This window comes from Hypanus sabinus, assembly GCF_030144855.1.
Source record: "Hypanus sabinus isolate sHypSab1 chromosome 31 unlocalized genomic scaffold, sHypSab1.hap1 SUPER_31_unloc_2, whole genome shotgun sequence".
NCBI classification, from domain to species: Eukaryota; Metazoa; Chordata; class Chondrichthyes; order Myliobatiformes; family Dasyatidae; genus Hypanus; species Hypanus sabinus.
In genome coordinates this window covers 290,683-305,994 of record NW_026778954.1, presented here as the reverse complement: position 1 = coordinate 305,994, position 15,312 = coordinate 290,683, and positions in this window count along the sequence as shown.

Genomic DNA, 15,312 nt, shown 5'->3' with positions numbered 1-15,312 from the left:
GGCACTGTCTGACCTGCGGAGTCCCCTCCGTGGGCACTGTCTGTCCTGCGGAGTCTCCTCCATGGGCACTGTCTGACCTGCGGAGTCCCCTCCTTGGGCACTGTGTGACCTGCGGAATCCACTCCGTGGGCACTGCCTGTCCTGCGGTGTCCCTTACATGGGCACTGTCTGACATTGTGAGTCCCCTCTGTGGGCACTGTCTGACCTTGAGAGTCCCCTCCGTGGGCACTGTCTGAACTGCTGAATCCCTTACACGGGCACTGCCTGTCCTGCGGAGTCCCCTCCGTGGGCACTGCCTGACCTGCTGTGTCCCCTCCGTGGGCACGGTCTGACCTGCTGAATCCCTTACACGGGCACTGCTTGTTCTGTGGAGTCCCCTCCGTGGGCACTGCCTGACCTGCGGAGTCCCCTCCGTGGTCACTGACAGACCTGCTGAGTCCCCTCCGTGGGCACTGCCTGACCTGCGGAGTCCCCTCCGTGGGCACTGTCTGACCTGCGGAGTCCCTTCCGTGGGCACTGTCTGACCTGCGGAGTCCCTTCCGTGGGCACTGTCTGTCCTGCGGAGTCCCCTCCGTGGGCACTGCTTGCCCTGCGGAGTCCCTTCCGTGGGCACTGTCTGTCCTGCGGAGTCCCCTCCGTGGTCACTGACTGACCTGCTGAGTCCCCTCCGTGGGCACTGCCTGACCTGCAGAGTCCCTTCCGTGGGCACTGCCTGACCTGCGGAGTCCGCTCTGTGGACACTGGCCTGCGGAGTCCCCTCCGTGGGCACTGTCTGACCTGCGGAGTCCCCTCCGTGGACACTGACTGACCTGCGGAGTCCCCTTCATGGGCACTGTCTGACCTGCGGAGTCCCCTCCGTGGGCACTGCCTGACCTGCGGAGTCCCCTCCGTGGGCACTGCCAGACCTGCGGATTCCCCTCTGTGGGCACTGTCTGACCTGCGGAGACCCCTCCATAGGCACCGTCTGACCTGCGGAGTCGCCTCCGTGGGCACTGTCTGTCCTGCGGAGTCCCTTCCGTGGGCACTGTCTGACCTGCGGAGTCCCTTCCGTGGGCACTGCCAGACCTGCGGATTCCCCTCTGTGGGCACCGTCTGACCTGCGGAGTCCCCTCCGTGGGCACCGTCTGACCTGCGGAGTTGCCTCCGTGGGCACTGCCTGACCTGCGGAGTCCCCTCCGTGGGCACTGTCTGACCTGCGGAGTCGCCTCCGTGTGCACTGTCTGACCTGCGGAGTCCCTTCCGTGGGCACTGTCTGTCCCGCGGAATCCCCTCCGTGGGCACTGTCTGACCTGCGTAGTCCCCTCCGTGGGCACTGTCTGACCTGCGGAATCCACTCCGTGGGCACTGCCTGACCTGCGGAGTCCCCTCCGTGGGCACTGTCTGACCTGCGGAGTCCCTTCCGTGGGCACTGTCTGACCTGCGGAGTCCCTTCCGTGGGCACTGTCTGTCCTGCGGAGTCCCCTCCGTGGGCACTGCTTGCCCTGCGGAGTCCCTTCCGTGGGCACTGCCTGTCCTGCGGAGTCCCCTCCGTGGTCACTGACTGACCTGCTGAGTCCCCTCCGTGGGCACTGCCTGACCTGCAGAGTCCCTTCCGTGGGCACTGCCTGACCTGCGGAGTCCGCTCTGTGGACACTGGCCTGCGGAGTCCCCTCCGTGGGCACTGTCTGACCTGCGGAGTCCCCTCCGTGGACACTGACTGACCTGCGGAGTCCCCTTCATGGGCACTGTCTGACCTGCGGAGTCCCCTCCGTGGGCACTGCCTGACCTGCGGAGTCCCCTCCGTGGGCACTGCCAGACCTGCGGATTCCCCTCTGTGGGCACTGTCTGACCTGCGGAGACCCCTCCATAGGCACCGTCTGACCTGCGGAGTCGCCTCCGTGGGCACTGTCTGTCCTGCGGAGTCCCTTCCGTGGGCACTGTCTGACCTGCGGAGTCCCTTCCGTGGGCACTGCCAGACCTGCGGATTCCCCTCTGTGGGCACCGTCTGACCTGCGGAGTCCCCTCCGTGGGCACCGTCTGACCTGCGGAGTTGCCTCCGTGGGCACTGCCTGACCTGCGGAGTCCCCTCCGTGGGCACTGTCTGACCTGCGGAGTCGCCTCCGTGTGCACTGTCTGACCTGCGGAGTCCCTTCCGTGGGCACTGTCTGTCCCGCGGAATCCCCTCCGTGGGCACTGCCTGACCTGTGGTGTCCTCTTCATGGGCACTGTCTGAGCAGCGGAGTCCCCTCCGTGGGCACGGTCTGACCTGCTGAATCCCTTACATGGGCACTGTCTGTCCTGCGGAGTCCCCTCCGAGGGCACTGTCTGTCCTGCGGAGTCCCCTCCATGGCCACTGTCTGACCTGCGGAGTCCCCTCCGTAAGCACTGTCTGACCTGCGGAATCCCCTCCGTGGGCACTGCCTGACCTGCGGAATCCCCTCCATGGCCACTGTCTGACCTGCGGAGTCCCCTCCGTAAGCACTGTCTGACCTGCGGAGTCCCCTCCGCGGGCACTGTCTGACCTGCGGAGTCCGCTCCGTGGGCACTGTCTGACCTGCGGAATCCCCTCCGTGGGCACTGCCTGACCTGCGGAATCCCCTCCGTGGGCACTGTCTGACCTGCGGAGTCCCCTCCGTGGGCACTGCCTGACCTGCGGAATCCCCTCCGTGGGCACTGTCTGACCTGCGGAGTCCCCTCCGTGGGCACTGTCTGTCCTGCGGAGTCCCCTCCCTGGGCACTGTCTGACCTGCGGAATCCCCTCCGTGGGCACTGTCTGACCTGCGGAGTCCCCTCCGTGGGCACTGCCTGACCTGCTGATTCCCCTCCATGGGCACTGTCTGACCTGCTGTGTCCCCTCCACGGTCACTGTCTGACCTGCGGAGTCCCCTCCGTGGACACTGTCTGGCCTGCGGAGTCACAACCGTGGGCACTGTCTGACCTTGTGAGTCCCCTCCCTGGGCACTGTCTGACCTTGTGAGTCCCCTCCGTGGGCACTGTCTGACCAGCGGAGTCCCCTCCGTGGGCACTGCCTGACCTGCGGAGTCCCCTCCGTGGGCACTGCCTGAACTGCGGAGTCCCCTCCGTGGACACTGCCTGACCTGAGGTGTCCTCTTCATGGGCACGGTCTGACCTGCGGAGTCCCCTGCTTGGGCACTGCCTGACCTGCGCAGTCACCTCCGTGGGCACTGTCTGTCCTGCGGAGTCCCCTCCGTGGGCACTGCCTGACCTGCGCAGTCACCTCCGTGGGCACTGTCTGTCCTGCGGAGTCCCCTCCGTGGGCACTGCCTGACCTGCGGAGTCCCCTCCGTGGGCACTGTCTGACCTGCTGAGTCCCCTCCGTGGGCACTGTCTGTCCTGCGGAGTCCCCTCCGTGGGCACTGCCTGACCTGCAGAGTCCCCTCCACGGACACTGTCTGACCTGCGGAGTCCCCTCCGTGGACACTGTCTGACCTGCGGAGTCCCCTCCGTGGACACTATCTGACCTGCGGAGTCCCCTCCGTGGGCACTGCCTGACCTGCAGAGTCCCCTCCACGTTCACTGTCTGACCTGCGGAGTCCCCTCCGTGGGCACTGCCTGACCTGCTGTGTCCCCTCCGTGGGCACTGTCTGACCTGTGGAGTCAACACCGTGGGCACTGTCTGACCTGTGGAGTCGCCTCCGTGGGCACTGTCTGGCCTGCGGAGTCCCCTCCGTGGGCACTGTCTGACCTGCGGAGTCCCCTCCGTGGGCACTGTCTGACCTGCTGAGTCCCCTCCGTGTGCACTGTCTGAACTGCGGAGTCCCCTCCGTGGGCACTGCCTGACCTGCGGTGTCCCGTACATAGGCACTGTCTGACCTTGTGAGTCCCCTCTGCGGGCACTGTCTGACCTTGTGAGTCCCCTCCGTGGGCACTGTCTGTCCTTCGGAGTCCCCTCCGTGGGCACTGTCTGACCTGCGGAGTCCCCTCCGTGGGCACTGTCTGTCCTGCGGAGTCTCCTCCATGGGCACTGTCTGACCTGCGGAGTCCCCTCCTTGGGCACTGTGTGACCTGCGGAATCCACTCCGTGGGCACTGCCTGTCCTGCGGTGTCCCTTACATGGGCACTGTCTGACATTGTGAGTCCCCTCTGTGGGCACTGTCTGACCTTGAGAGTCCCCTCCGTGGGCACTGTCTGAACTGCTGAATCCCTTACACGGGCACTGCCTGTCCTGCGGAGTCCCCTCCGTGGGCACTGCCTGACCTGCTGTGTCCCCTCCGTGGGCACGGTCTGACCTGCTGAATCCCTTACACGGGCACTGCTTGTTCTGTGGAGTCCCCTCCGTGGGCACTGCCTGACCTGCGGAGTCCCCTCCGTGGTCACTGACAGACCTGCTGAGTCCCCTCCGTGGGCACTGCCTGACCTGCGGAGTCCCCTCCGTGGGCACTGTCTGACCTGCGGAGTCCCTTCCGTGGGCACTGTCTGACCTGCGGAGTCCCCTCCGCGGGCACTGTCTGACCTGCGGAGTCCGCTCCGTGGGCACTGTCTGACCTGCGGAATCCCCTCCGTGGGCACTGCCTGACCTGCGGAATCCCCTCCGTGGGCACTGTCTGACCTGCGGAGTCCCCTCCGTGGGCACTGCCTGACCTGCGGAATCCCCTCCGTGGGCACTGTCTGACCTGCGGAGTCCCCTCCGTGGGCACTGTCTGTCCTGCGGAGTCCCCTCCCTGGGCACTGTCTGACCTGCGGAATCCCCTCCGTGGGCACTGTCTGACCTGCGGAGTCCCCTCCGTGGGCACTGCCTGACCTGCTGATTCCCCTCCATGGGCACTGTCTGACCTGCTGTGTCCCCTCCACGGTCACTGTCTGACCTGCGGAGTCCCCTCCGTGGACACTGTCTGGCCTGCGGAGTCACAACCGTGGGCACTGTCTGACCTTGTGAGTCCCCTCCCTGGGCACTGTCTGACCTTGTGAGTCCCCTCCGTGGGCACTGTCTGACCAGCGGAGTCCCCTCCGTGGGCACTGCCTGACCTGCGGAGTCCCCTCCGTGGGCACTGCCTGAACTGCGGAGTCCCCTCCGTGGACACTGCCTGACCTGAGGTGTCCTCTTCATGGGCACGGTCTGACCTGCGGAGTCCCCTGCTTGGGCACTGCCTGACCTGCGCAGTCACCTCCGTGGGCACTGTCTGTCCTGCGGAGTCCCCTCCGTGGGCACTGCCTGACCTGCGGAGTCCCCTCCGTGGGCACTGTCTGACCTGCTGAGTCCCCTCCGTGGGCACTGTCTGTCCTGCGGAGTCCCCTCCGTGGGCACTGCCTGACCTGCAGAGTCCCCTCCACGGACACTGTCTGACCTGCGGAGTCCCCTCCGTGGACACTGTCTGACCTGCGGAGTCCCCTCCGTGGACACTATCTGACCTGCGGAGTCCCCTCCGTGGGCACTGCCTGACCTGCAGAGTCCCCTCCACGTTCACTGTCTGACCTGCGGAGTCCCCTCCGTGGGCACTGCCTGACCTGCTGTGTCCCCTCCGTGGGCACTGTCTGACCTGTGGAGTCAACACCGTGGGCACTGTCTGACCTGTGGAGTCGCCTCCGTGGGCACTGTCTGGCCTGCGGAGTCCCCTCCGTGGGCACTGTCTGACCTGCGGAGTCCCCTCCGTGGGCACTGTCTGACCTGCGGAGTCCCCTCCGTGGGCACTGTCTGACCTGCTGAGTCCCCTCCGTGTGCACTGTCTGAACTGCGGAGTCCCCTCCGTGGGCACTGCCTGACCTGCGGTGTCCCGTACATAGGCACTGTCTGACCTTGTGAGTCCCCTCTGCGGGCACTGTCTGACCTTGTGAGTCCCCTCCGTGGGCACTGTCTGTCCTTCGGAGTCCCCTCCGTGGGCACTGTCTGACCTGCGGAGTCCCCTCCGTGGGCACTGTCTGTCCTGCGGAGTCTCCTCCATGGGCACTGTCTGACCTGCGGAGTCCCCTCCTTGGGCACTGTGTGACCTGCGGAATCCACTCCGTGGGCACTGCCTGTCCTGCGGTGTCCCTTACATGGGCACTGTCTGACATTGTGAGTCCCCTCTGTGGGCACTGTCTGACCTTGAGAGTCCCCTCCGTGGGCACTGTCTGAACTGCTGAATCCCTTACACGGGCACTGCCTGTCCTGCGGAGTCCCCTCCGTGGGCACTGCCTGACCTGCTGTGTCCCCTCCGTGGGCACGGTCTGACCTGCTGAATCCCTTACACGGGCACTGCTTGTTCTGTGGAGTCCCCTCCGTGGGCACTGCCTGACCTGCGGAGTCCCCTCCGTGGTCACTGACAGACCTGCTGAGTCCCCTCCGTGGGCACTGCCTGACCTGCGGAGTCCCCTCCGTGGGCACTGTCTGACCTGCGGAGTCCCTTCCGTGGGCACTGTCTGACCTGCGGAGTCCCTTCCGTGGGCACTGTCTGTCCTGCGGAGTCCCCTCCGTGGGCACTGCTTGCCCTGCGGAGTCCCTTCCGTGGGCACTGCCTGTCCTGCGGAGTCCCCTCCGTGGTCACTGACTGACCTGCTGAGTCCCCTCCGTGGGCACTGCCTGACCTGCAGAGTCCCTTCCGTGGGCACTGCCTGACCTGCGGAGTCCGCTCTGTGGACACTGGCCTGCGGAGTCCCCTCCGTGGGCACTGTCTGACCTGCGGAGTCCCCTCCGTGGACACTGACTGACCTGCGGAGTCCCCTTCATGGGCACTGTCTGACCTGCGGAGTCCCCTCCGTGGGCACTGCCTGACCTGCGGAGTCCCCTCCGTGGGCACTGCCAGACCTGCGGATTCCCCTCTGTGGGCACTGTCTGACCTGCGGAGACCCCTCCATAGGCACCGTCTGACCTGCGGAGTCGCCTCCGTGGGCACTGTCTGTCCTGCGGAGTCCCTTCCGTGGGCACTGTCTGACCTGCGGAGTCCCTTCCGTGGGCACTGCCAGACCTGCGGATTCCCCTCTGTGGGCACCGTCTGACCTGCGGAGTCCCCTCCGTGGGCACCGTCTGACCTGCGGAGTTGCCTCCGTGGGCACTGCCTGACCTGCGGAGTCCCCTCCGTGGGCACTGTCTGACCTGCGGAGTCGCCTCCGTGTGCACTGTCTGACCTGCGGAGTCCCTTCCGTGGGCACTGTCTGTCCCGCGGAATCCCCTCCGTGGGCACTGTCTGACCTGCGTAGTCCCCTCCGTGGGCACTGTCTGACCTGCGGAATCCACTCCGTGGGCACTGTCTGACCTGCGGAGTCCCCTCCGTGGGCACTGCCAGACCTGCGGAGTCCCCTCCGTGGGCACTGCCAGACCTGCGGAGTCCCCTCCGTGGGTACTGTCTGACCTGCGGAATCCACTCTGTGGACACTGTCTGACCTGCGGAGTCCCCTCCGTGGGCTCTGTCTGACCTGCGGAGTCCACACCGTGGGCACTGCCAGACCTGCGGAGTCCCTTCCGTGGGCACTGTCTGTCCTGCGGAGTCCCCTCCGTGGTCACTGACTGACCTGCTGAGTCCCCTCCGTGGGCACTGCCTGACCTGCGGAGTCCCCTCCGTGGGCACTGCCTGACCTGCGGAGTCCCATCCGTGGGCACTGCCTGACCTGCGGAGTCCGCTCTGTGGACACTGGCCTGCGGAGTCCCCTCCGTGGGCACTGTCTGACCTGCGGAGTCCCCTGCGTGGACACTGACTGACCTGCGGAGTCCCCTTCATGGGCACTGTCTGACCTGCGGAGTCCCCTCCGTGGGCACTGCCTGACCTGCGGAGTCCCCTCCGTGGGCACTGCCAGACCTGCGGATTCCCCTCTGTGGGCACTGTCTGACCTGCGGAGTCCCCTCCGTAGGCACCGTCTGACCTGCGGAGTCGCCTCCGTGGGCACTGTCTGTCCTGCGGAGTCCCTTCCGTGGGCACTGTCTGACCTGCGGAGTCCCTTCCGTGGGCACTGCCAGACCTGCGGATTCCCCTCTGTGGGCACTGTCTGACCTGCGGAGTCCCCTCCGTGGGCACCGTCTGTCCCGCGGAGTCCCCTCCGTGGGCACTGTCTGACCTGCGGAGTCCCCTCCGTGGGCACTGTCTGACCTGCGGAATCCACTCCGTGGGCTCTGTCTGACCTGCGGAGTCCCCTCTGTGGGCACTGCCAGACCTGCGGAGTCCCCTCCGTGGGCACTGCCAGACCTGCGGAGTCCCCTCCGTGGGCACTGTCTGACCTGCGGAATCCACTCCGTGGGCACTGTCTGACCTGCTGAGTACCCTCCGTGGGCACTGTCTGACCTGCGGAATCCCCTCTGTGGGCACTGCCTGACCTGCGGAGTCCCCTCCGTGGGCACTGTCTGACCTGCGGAATCCCCTCTGTGGGCACTGCCTGACCTGCTGAGTCCCCTCCGTTGTCACTGCCTGACCTGCGGAGTCCCCTCCGTGGGTACTGTCTGACCTGCGGAGTCCCCTCCGTGGGCACTGTCTGACCTGCGGAATCCCTTACATGGGCACTGTCTGACCTGCGGAGTCCCCTCCGTGGGCACTGCCTGACCTGCTGAGTCCCCTCCGTGGGCACTGTCTGACCTGCGGAGTCCCCTCTTTGGGCACTGTCTGACCTGCGGAGTCCCTTACATGGGCCGTCACTTCACCCAGATTGAAAGAGTGTTTCTGATCCAAGGGGAGGGAGCGAGGTGGCTGAGAGAAAACAGACAGCACGGAAGCTCTCCTCTTGGCAGAGGGTGTGTGAGGAGAGGGGCCGGAGATTTAGAGGGGATTCTCCCCCAGATGAGGTGGTGGGGCAAAGGCACTCACTCCTTGGAAATGCCAAGTCTGGGACTCTACTCTTTTCATCGTGTTCAACTGTGGGTTCGGAATCTGATTCTGGGACAGAGAGTCAGAGCTGAGTGAAATGCTCGTCTGTGTGAGAGAGAGAGACTTGCTGTGTGCTTGAGTATGATGTGAGAGTGTAGGGGTGAGGATGTGTGAGCGAGAGAGAATCAGGATATGATCAGATGTTCCGTGCGTCCACACTCTGTAACCACTTTATTAGGTGCGCAGGTGGAACAGGTCAGAAGCTTTAAGTTCCTTGGGGTGACCATCACAAATGACCTGACTTGGTCTAACCAAGCAGAGTCCACTGCCAAGAAGGCCCACCAGCGCCTTCACTTCCTGAGGAAGCTGAAGAAATTTGGCCTGTCCCCTAAAACCCTCACTAATTTTTATAGGTGCACCGTAGAAAGCTTTCTTCCAGGGTGCATCACAGCCTGGTATGGAAGTTGTCCTGTCCGAGACCGGAAGAAGCTGCAGAAGATCGTGAACACAGCCCAGCACGTCACACAAACCAATCTTCCATTCTTGGACTCACTTCACACCGCACGCTGTCGGAGCAGAGCTGCCAGGATAATCAAGGACTCGACCCACCCAGCCAGCACACTTCTTGTCCCACTTCCCTCCGGGAGAAGGTTCAGGAGCTTGAAGATTGGTACGGCCAGATTTGGGAACAGCTTCTTTCCAACTGTGATAAGACTGCTGAACGGATCCTGACCCGGATCTGGGCCGTACCCTTCCAAGTATCCGGACCTGACTTGCACTACCTTACTTTCCCTTTTCTATTTTCTAATTATGATTTATAATTTAAATGTTTATTATATTTACATTGATTTGGTGACAATAAGGATTTTTGGATCTTTCAGATGCACATCTGTAATGCCAATCCATCAGTCCTATGCTAACATTTCCCCGCTGTGTGACGTAGTGGCCACTTTATTAGGTGCTCCCGGACACCTCTCCATTCCTGCAAATGTCTCATTAGCCAATCTCTTTCTGAAGCCCATCCACCTCAAGGTTCGATGTATTGACGTTCATCTGCACACCACTGTCGTAAGGTGTTTCACCACCGGTGTAGATGGGGTCGTGCGGTCCGCTACTCCTTCCGAAGTCAACAACCAATTCCTTCGTCTTGCTGACATTGAGGGATAGGTTATTGTCTTCGCACCATGCCACCAGGTTCTTAATTTCCTCTCTGTACTCAGACTCATCATTACCCGAGATATGGCCGACAATTGTGGTGTCATCAGCAAACTTATACATTGAGTTCAATGGAAACTTGGCTGCACTTCCTCATGGGTGTACAGTGAGTACAGCAGGGGGCTGAGTACACAGCCTTGTGGGGCACCGGTGCACAGAGTGATTGTAGAGGAGAGCTTGTCCCGTGTTATTACAGCCTGGGTCCTGTCTGTGAGGAAGTTGACGATCCAGCTGCAGATCTGAGAGCTTAGGAATCAGTTTATTTGGAACGATGGTTTTAAAGGCAGAGCTGTAGTTGATGAAAAGGTGCCTTACGTATGTGTCTTTATTCTCCAGGTGTTCTAAGGAGGAATGTAGTGCCAGAGATATGGCATCTGCCGTTGACCTGTTGCTCTGGTAGGCGAATTGCAGTTATTGCAAAATTATCTGGAGATAAAGCGAGATTAGCTGTGCTGGTCACATGGACAGGCCGTTTGCATCAGGACAGGTGGGCGAGGGTTTTGCTGGGGGCAGCCCGTAAGTGTCAAAGTCACGGTGAGGCGGGCATCACCTGGGCCTTTGAAATGAGACTGGCAGACACAACCCTGCTCACTACAGACATGATCAGCTCAGGGGTGTTCTCAAAGCGGATGAGTGAGGCCCCTGTGCTGAGACTTCCAGAAAGTCTTCCAAAGACAAGTGTCCTTTCACAGGATACAGGTTCCTGAGACAGATGCGATAGGATCACGGACGTGTGTAAATTATACCCAACAACCAAGGCTCCATCGTGATGACTAACTTCAAAATATCATCGGCTGTCTGAAGTTTCAATTGACTTTAACAGCTCTATCGATAACTGATAAGCCATTTGTATATAAAATAGTGGTTTTCTGTTCAGGCCACAACAGTGTGGGTGACAGGGGCCATGCTGTTCACCTCGTGCACAAGTACAGTACAAGGGATGTTTGAGTCTGAGTGTGTGTTCACCTCGTGCACAAGGGATGTTTGAGTCGTTGAGTGTGTGTTCACCTCGTGCACAAGGGATGTTTGAGTCTGAGTGTGTGTTCACCTCGTGCACAAGGGATGTTTGAGTCGTTGAGTGTGTGTTCACCTCGTGCACAAGGGATGTTTGAGTCGTCAAGTGTGTGTTCACCTCGTGCACAAGGGATGTTTGAGTCATTGAGTGTGTGTTCACCTTGTGCACAAGGGATGTTTGAGTCGTTGAGTGTGTGTTCACCTCGTGCACAAGGGATGTTTGAGTCGTTGAGTGTGTGTTCGCCTCGTGCACAAGGGATGTTTGAGTCGTTGAGTGTGTGTTCACCTCGTGCACAAGGGATGTTTAAGTCGTTGAGTGTGTGTTCACCTCGTGCACAAGGGATGTTTGAGTCGTTGAGTGTGTGTTCACCTCGTGCACAAGGGATGTTTGAGTCGTTGAGTGTGTGTTCGCCTCGTGCACAAGGTATGTTTGAGTCGTTGAGTGTGTGTTCACCTCGTGCACAAGGGATGTTTGAGTCGTTGAGTGTGTTCACCTCGTGCACAAGGGATGTTTAAGTCGTTGAGTGTGTGTTCACCTCGTGCACAAGGGATGTTTGAGTCGTTGAGTGTGTGTTCACCTCGTGCACAAGGGATGTTTGAGTCGTCAAGTGTGTGTTCACCTCGTGCACAAGGGATGTTTGAGTCATTGAGTGTGTGTTCACCTTGTGCACAAGGGATGTTTGAGTCGTTGAGTGTGTGTTCACCTCGTGCACAAGGGATGTTTGAGTCGTTGAGTGTGTGTTCGCCTCGTGCACAAGGGATGTTTGAGTCGTTGAGTGTGTGTTCACCTCGTGCACAAGGGATGTTTAAGTCGTTGAGTGTGTGTTCACCTCGTGCACAAGGGATGTTTGAGTCGTTGAGTGTGTGTTCACCTCGTGCACAAGGGATGTTTGAGTCGTTGAGTGTGTGTTCGCCTCGTGCACAAGGTATGTTTGAGTCGTTGAGTGTGTGTTCACCTCGTGCACAAGGGATGTTTGAGTCGTTGAGTGTGTGTTCACCTCGTGCACAAGGGATGTTTGAGTCGTTGAGTGTGTGTTCACATCATACACAAGTACAGTACAAGGGATGTTTGAGTCGTTGAGTGTGTGTTCACCTCGTGCACAAGGGATGTTTGAGTCGTTGAGTGTGTTCACCTCGTGCACAAGGGATGTTTAAGTCGTTGAGTGTGTGTTCACCTCGTGCACAAGGGATGTTTGAGTCGTTGAGTGTGTGTTCACATCATACACAAGTACAGTACAAGGGATGTTTGAGTCGTTGAGTGTGTTCACCTCGTGCACAAGGGATGTTTAAGTCGTTGAGTGTGTGTTCACCTCGTGCACAAGGGATGTTTGAGTCGTTGAGTGTGTGTTCGCCTCGTGCACAAGGGATGTTTGAGTCGTTGAGTGTGTGTTCACCTCGTGCACAAGGGATGTTTAAGTCGTTGAGTGTGTGTTCACCTCGTGCACAAGGGATGTTTGGGTCGTTGAGTGTGTGTTCGCCTCGTGCACAAGGGATGTTTGAGTCGTTGAGTGTGTGTTCACCTCGTGCACAAGGGATGTTTGAGTCGTTGAGTGTGTGTTCGCCTCGTGCACAAGGGATGTTTGAGTCGTTGAGTGTGTGTTCACCTCGTGCACAAGGGATGTTTGAGTCATTGAGTGTGTGTTCACCTCGTACGCAAGGGATGTTTGAGTCGTTGAGTGTGTGTTCACCTCGTGCACAAGGGATGTTTGAGTCGTTGAGTGTGTGTTCACCTCGTGCACAAGGGATGTTTGAGTCGTCGAGTGTGTGTTCGCCTCGTGCACAAGGGATGTTTGAGTCGTTGAGTGTGTGTTCACCTCGTGCACAAGGGATGTTTGAGTCGTTGAGTGTGTGTTCGCCTCGTGCACAAGGTATGTTTGAGTCGTTGAGTGTGTGTTCACCTCGTGCACAAGGGATGTTTGAGTCGTTGAGTGTGTGTTCACATCATACACAAGTACAGTACAAGAGATGTTTGAATCGTTGAGTGTGTGTTCACCTCGTGCAAAAACAAGGGATGTTTGAGTCGTCGAGTGTGTGTTCACCACATACACAAATACAAGGGATGTTTGATTGGTTGAGTGCCCTCTGCAATCAGATTTATGAACGGACAATGAACCCATGAACTCCACCTCACTTTTATGAACTGCTCATTTAATCTATTTTATACATGCTTACTGTAATTTCCAGCTTTCATTATTCTGACTTGCAAAGTCCTGCTGCCACATAACAACAGATTTCCTGACTGTGGCAGAACAAAAATCCTAGATTGGGTAAAAAATATTTACAGAAGCCTAAGAAGGAGGGCGGCTTGGCTTTACCAAACTTAAGATTTTACTATTGGGCAGTCAATATACGGTATTTAATATTCTGGACACAAGAATGGACTATAGCTACTTGCCCACAATGGGTAAATTTGGAATGTAAATCTGTGCAAGATTTTTCATTGATTTCAATCTTAGGATCTTCACTTCCTTTTTCTTTATTCAAATTGAATAAACAGATAACTAATCCTATAGTCAGATATACATTACGAATTTGGTTTCAATTTCGTAAATTTTTTGGTTTGAATAAATTTACTTTATCATGCCCTATAATATCTAATTATTTTTTTTGGCCTTCATCTATGGATCAAGCTTTTCGTTTATGGAAAACAAAAGGTATAACATGTTTTTGTGATCTGTTTCTGGATGATAACATTACGTCCTTTGAACAGCTATCTAAACAGCATTTTTTTTAGATATTTGCAAGTTAGAAATTTTTTGTATAATGAGTGTCTTTTTCGAAAGAATGTCTATTGGACATTACAGATAGAATTTTAGCTCTTAATCCTTATCAAAAGGGTTTAGTAGCCATCATTTATAAGAGGATCATGAATTTACAGTTAGATGTATCAGAAAAAATTAAGAAGGAATGGCAAGAAGAGTTGCATTGTCTTTTATCTACTGAGCAATGGGAAAAAATCTTATTATTGATAAATTCGTCCTCTATTTGTACTAAACATGCCCTAATACAATTTAAGGTTGTACATCGAGCTCATATGTCTAAGGATAAACTTGCTCGATTTTATTCTCATCTTAACTCGACCTGCGATAGATGTCATTCTGATGTTGCTTCATTGACTCATATGTTCTGGTCTTGTCCTTGTTTACAAAATTATTGGAAAGATATCTTCAGTATTATTTCAAAAGTCTTAAAAATTAATTTTCAACCGCATCCTCTTACTGCAATTTTGGGTTTACCAATGACAAATAATAATCGTTTATCTGCTTCATCTCAACGAATGATTGCATTTGTTACATTAATGGCTAGAAGATCTATATTATTGAATTGGAAAGAAATTAATCCTCCAACTGTATTTCAGTGGTTTTCTCAAACTATTTCTTGTTTGAGTTTAGAAAAGATTAGAAGTGTGGTTTTTGATCCTTCAGTTAAATTTGAAGAAACTTGGAGACCTTTTATTCAACATTTTCACATGAATTGAATTGTCTTTTCCTAAACCTTACTTATATTATCCTTAATTAATTGGATGGAGGTTCGGAGTTATTGGCACTACTGTATATGTGCTTAATATTATTCAATGGCCCGTGTTGGTTAGTGTTTTTTCTCTTTTTTTCGGGGGGGTTTTTCCTTTTTTTCTCATTTTACTTCTTTGTTCATTAATGTTCTGGGTTTGGGAGGTTATATACTTTTATTATTACATACCTGAATGTCTACTTAAACTATTAATTATGTACTCTCAAACATTTTGTATTCATGTTTCATTTATGTTTGCTTAAAACTAATAAAAAGATTTAAAAAGAAAGATTTCCTGACATACTGTATTCCGGTGGTATGAATCGGGATTCAGATTCCGAATGGGGTTGAGAGGGATAATGAATCAGCCATGATGGAATGGTGGAGCAGACCCAGAGTGAACAGCCTAATCGTGCCCCTGGTCTGACGGTCTCTGCCCTGGTTAATGAGGCTAAGCACTCCAGGCCTTCCTCACGTCCTGCAACGTGCACCTTGTCTTTGAGGAATCCCTGTATATCCCTCAACGTCATCCCTCCCCTCTCCCTTCCCCTTTTCCCAGCCATGATTCCCCCTTCCCACTCTCAGTCCACAATAGAGACCCAGATCAGAATCAGGTTTGTCATCACTCACACACGTCAGGAAATTTGTTTTTTATACGACAGCAGTACAGTGCGATACATAAAATTACTACAGTCCTGTGCAGAAGTCTCAGGCTCCCTCAGTTTATATTTGCGCTCATGTAGGGGGATCGAGGAGGGATTTCTTTCCCTCAGAGGGGCACTGGGATCAGGAAGACACTGAAGGTGGTGGTGGAGACGGGAGGCTGTAAGTAAGAAGCGGGTTCACCAACATAGATGCACGGTGCAAG